This window comes from Gigantopelta aegis, chromosome 5, assembly GCF_016097555.1.
Source record: "Gigantopelta aegis isolate Gae_Host chromosome 5, Gae_host_genome, whole genome shotgun sequence".
Lineage (NCBI taxonomy): Eukaryota > Metazoa > Mollusca > Gastropoda > Neomphalida > Peltospiridae > Gigantopelta > Gigantopelta aegis.
The window spans coordinates 9,540,479-9,546,112 of record NC_054703.1 but is presented as its reverse complement, the minus strand read 5'-3'; positions in this window follow the sequence as shown (position 1 = coordinate 9,546,112).

Below are 5,634 nucleotides of genomic sequence, written 5' to 3'. Positions count from 1 at the left end.
ATATATATATAACGACACACTCAACGCCTTTTTAACAGTTATATGACGTCGGACATATGGTTAAGGACCACACATATTGAGGGAGGAAACCCGTTGTCACCACTTCATGGGCTACTCTTTTCGATTAGCAGCAAGGGGTATGTTGTATGCACCATCCCACAGACAGGATAGCACATACCACGGCCTTTGATGTACCAGTTGTGGTGCGCTGGCTGGAGCGCTAAATATGACAAGCCTGAATGTGAACACCTCTGTGCACAGAATACATTTGAAGCAAGTCTCTGTCGCTATCTGATAAACAATATTACACACAGTATTTAGTGGGAAATACAAGTCTCTGTCGCTATCTGATAAACAATATTACATACAGTATTTAGTGGGAAATACAAGTCTCTGTCGCTATCTGATAAACAATATTACACACAGTATTTAGTGGGGAGTACAACAAGCCTGAATGTGAACACCTCTGTGCACAGAATAACATTTGAAGCAAGTCTCTGTCGCTGTCTGATAAACAATATTACACACAGTATTTAGTGGGAAATCGCCCTTAAATTGCTAGAACACCATTTGAATCATCTAGGGGCGGGATGCAGCCCAGTGGTAAAGCTCACGCTTGATACGCGGTGGGTCTAGAATCGATCACCGTCGGTGGGCCCGTTAGGCTATTTCTTGTTCCAGCCAGTACACCACGACTGGCATATCAAATGCTGTGGTTTGTGTTATCCTGTATGTGGGATAATGCATATAAAAGATCCCTTGATACTAATGGAAAAATGTAGCGGGTTTCATGTCTATGGCTGTGTCAAAACGACTATACGTTTGTGCTCTAGTGCTGTCGTTAAACAAACTTTAAAAAATAATAATAATCTAATGGGCGTCTTGGCGTAACGATACTTTTATATTGGAGAAAGCGCATATGGGGGGATGGGCAGAACCTATACTGTATGTGAGTCGTATTATGTTTATTTCATTATTTCATTATTTATTTATTTATTTATTTTTAATGTATTTTCTTTATTGATTTGTTGTTGTTGTTTGTTGATGTTACTGTTGTTCGTTTTTGTTGCTGATGTTATTGTTTTTGTTGTTGTTTGGGGTTTTTAATAGTTTTTAATATTTGGCAGTTAGTATAATCTGATAAAACCTCATTTAAAGAGACATACCCTAGTTTCAGCCCATGGACATGCACACTAAGTTTAGTTGATCAATAAACCTGTAACACATTGTTATAAAGTTATAATTGAGTGAAACATGAGTCTGTGACTTTGAACTGGTGAAACACCATGATGACCAAAACAACTCTTCAAATGTAAGGACATGGATAATCTAAACAATAAAATCTAAGTAAAGTATAATTCCAGTTATCAAAAACGGCTCTAATAGGAAAACATATGCCTTAATGTTTCAAAACTAGGGTGTGTCCCTTTTAATGCTATAATCTGCTCTCTCGTGTCCTGTTTTGTACACGAGGCATACTAATAAAACTAATAAAACAGTTGATTACTAAATGCGAAGTAAGTGTGTTGATGCAATTAAACGCTTCATGTATTTAGATATATCTAAAAAGAAGGAAATGTGTTATTTAACGACGCACTCAACACATTTTATTTACGGTTATATGGCGTCGGACATATGTTTAAGGACTACACACATATTGAGAAGGGAAACCCGCTATCACCACTTCATGGGCTATCCTTTTCGATTAGCAGCAAGGGATATTTTATAAGCACCATCCCATATACAGGATAACACATACCACGGTCTTTGATGTACCGGTCGTGGTGCGCTGGCTGGATCTAGAAATATATCCAGAAAGAGTATCCGTCCTGAACATTATACAAACGAAACCCCTCCCAATCACAGGGCTGAACTGAACGGTTGACATTTCATTTCAATTCACTCATTTCAACTTAGTTTCGTGCTTATAGCCAATTACGGTTCAAGCATACCGTCCTGGGCACACACCCCAGCTATCTGAATTGTCTGTCCAGGACAGTGGGCTAGTGGCTAGTGAGAGACAAGAAGGTGTAGTGGTCTTACCCCTACCCGCTGAGTCGTTAAAACTCGCTCTGCGATTACCAGCTTTACGTCCGATGACTTAAAGAGACACTCCTGAGTTTGCTACATTGTAAGACTTTTCCGACTAATAAAATAGTTCTACGATTACATTTACATATTAAATATATTTTCTTGTTTAGAATATCAATGTCTGTATATCTAATGTGTTTCTGGTCGTCTTAATATTTGTAAGAAGCCCAAACTGGATTTCGTCTTCAAATAATTTCGTACGTACGAAAAAAACTTATTTTCGGAAATAAAACAAAATTTAACCCAGTACACATATTAGAAGGATCAGAAACATGTTTAATATACAGCCACTAACATTTTATGCAGAAAAATATATTTGATATTTAATTACAATCGTTAAAATGTCTCTTTTAGTCGATAACATCTTAAACATTGCAGCAAACTCAGGAATATCCCTGTAACCACGACACCACCGAGGCCGGTTAAAGCCAGCTGTTTTGTTCTTAGTTAACATACGTAGCAGTGAACGTGTGAATGATGTATAACATATTCCAACACATTCTACGTTCAACGACAGCAAGCGACGCTAAGACTCACAAGCGATCTAACTGGTTCCCGACGCAGTCACGTGATTTGACGAGAAGCGCAGAAACAGTCTGGCTAGCGATCGAGCGCTGTGTTTGGCTACAAAAGTAGATCATTTGACACCAGTAACTAGGCGCTGACAAAATAATGTTCTTGAGTCTTGTTAAGTTTAATTTTCCAATTACTTAATCCAGAAAATTAAAACTTTACATAACATTTCTTGCTTTTATTATTTCATGTTTTGCAGTGCACTAATTAATTACTTTAACGAAAGTCTCCAAAGACTTAATAACATTTTTAATCATCATTGTCGCCCTTCTTTTTTAGTTCGTTTTGTTTGCTGTTGTGTATGTGTGTGTGTCTTTCTTCGAAGTAATTATCTATCATATTCGCACTGCTTTAAATATGTATGTAATACGTTTTCATGCAGGTCTTTAATAATCATTTGTTTGGATTGCCGTGGTCTTATACAATCGTATCAGGCAATCACAAATGGCATATATAATCGTACATCGCATGCATTGTTATTACATAAAGGGTACAGCACGCAACCAATCTTTAATAAGACCAATCTAATCTCTTGTAATATTACAAAGTTCTAAATTAACATGTGTTTTTTTTAATTTATTATAAGTCAGTGTTGTGGTTGGGAATACGACAGGGGGTGGGAGCGGACAATGTATCAAACCCCGCCGTTACCCCTGTTGTCTTTATTACGACTGCACTCTGTCGATATCTTGATGCCAGCCGCAGTTTAAATATGCCTGTTTATTAAAACCCGTTATGTTATGCAACGGCTATCAAGCACATCATATATAGCGATTCCTAAATTTAACAGGATATACCTTTAATGCGATATTGCTATGTTTTTTTAATGTCTTTTAATTATTCGATTTTATTTTAGTATAGACACCGCCAAAAGGAAACGCAAAACACTGTTTGTTGACATATTAAGACTGACTTGTTCTTAGGTAGTATTTTATTTTTCTGGCTACAAATGTGTAAAATCATATCTTAATAAAAACCGCAGTTTAAATATGCCTGATTATTAAAACCTGTTATGTTATACAGCGGTTATCAAGTACATCAGATATAGCGATTCCTAAATTTAACAGAATATACCTATAATGCGATATTGCTATGGTTTTTAAATGTCTTTTAATTATTCGATTTTATTTTAGTATAGTCACCGCCAAAACGAAATGCAACACGCTGTTGACCTGAAACTAATTTGTTATTGGCAGTGTTTTATTTGTGTGGGTACAAATGTGTAAAACCATACCTTGATAGAAACCGCAGTTTAACTATGCCTGATTATTACAACCTGTTTTGTTATACAGCGGTTATCAAGTACATCAAATGTAGCGATTGCTAAATTTTACAGAATATACCTTTAATGCAATATTGCTGGGGGGTTTTTATGTCTTTTTACCTGTTCGATTTTTGTTTAGTATAGACACCACAAAAAGCGAAATGCAACACATTGTTTGGTAACATAAATTAGACTCAATTGTTCTTGCAGTGCTGTTGTTGTTTGTTTGTTGTTTTTTGGTGTGTGTGTGTGTGTGTGTGTGTGTGTGTGTGTGTCTTGGCTACAAACGTGTATAACCACACCTTGATACACACCGCAGTTTAAATATGCCCCACTGTGGAAACCTGTTACAAAGGCTGTTAAGCACTATATAGCGATTACATTTTGTTTGAATATACTACTCCTTTAATGCGATATTGATGTTTTTGTTATGTTGGGTTTTTTCACCTGTTAGATTTAGTATTTTTTCTCACTTTTTTTCAGTATTTAACATACATATTGATAACTAGTATAGACACCGCCAAAAGAAATGCATCCCGCTGTTTGGTGACATTAATTTGACTAAGTTGTTTTTGTTTACGAACATGAAAAATCATTATCGCAAACGAAATAAACAAAGGTAATTATTGTAGGATATTGAACGAGTTTCCATTTCATAACGTGTATGTTCCGAATGAAATAATGTTCACGGGGGACATAAACGTGATATGAAATAGTAGCGAGTTTAATATCCTGTTTATTACCCATAATGGATCTTAAGTTATATAATTCAACTCGTTTGGTTGACATGCCTTCAAGGTTGTAGGGCGTCACTCGATGACGTCATCGTGTGACGTCGAAGTGTTATGTCCCACTTTGTGTTCTAGTGGGACATATCACTTTGATATGCACCAATATACTTTTACCAACATGGGTAATAATATAACATATATCCTTCATATCAGTAACCACATACAATTGCGCATATCTTTAGTGGTCATGAGTTCGACCAGTAACTATCTAATAATATATTAAATAAAAAAGAAACCCGATTTTAATGCATGTATTATTTCACGATCAAATTAACTCAGTGAATAGGCATGACAACGCTGGTATCGATTCCGATTTAGAAAGAAAAATGAAAGAAATGTTTTATTTAACGATGCACTCAACACATTTTATTTACGGTTATATGGCGTCAGACATATGGTTAAGGACCACACACATTGTTTGAGAGTAACCCGCTGTCGCCACTACATGGGCTACTATTTCCGTTTAGCAGCAAGGGATATTTTATTTGCGCTTCCCACAGGCAGGATAGCACAAACCATGACCTTTGTTGATCCAGTTATGGATCACTGGTCGGAGCAAGTGGTTTGACCCACCTAGCCTTGTTGTGATTAATGAAAAATATATTTATTGGACTTAAAATAACAATTTATGAGAGGAAGCCATTGATTGGTATTTTTGTCTGGGTTTTAATCCTGGTTTTGTTCTCGTTACACATACAATAGCAGAAACACACAAAATGGTGTGAAATGGGTTCACTACATGCTCAATCATGCTGCATGCAATGCACGTGAAATGCATGTATGTGGACACATAAAAGTCACGTAATGGTGCCATATTCCTCGTCACATTAAGAATGCCACGACTTGGAGAAGAACAAAGGGAGCGAGCGTTGGGCATGGTTCAAGGGGGGACTTCGCAAAGCCAAATTGCTAGGA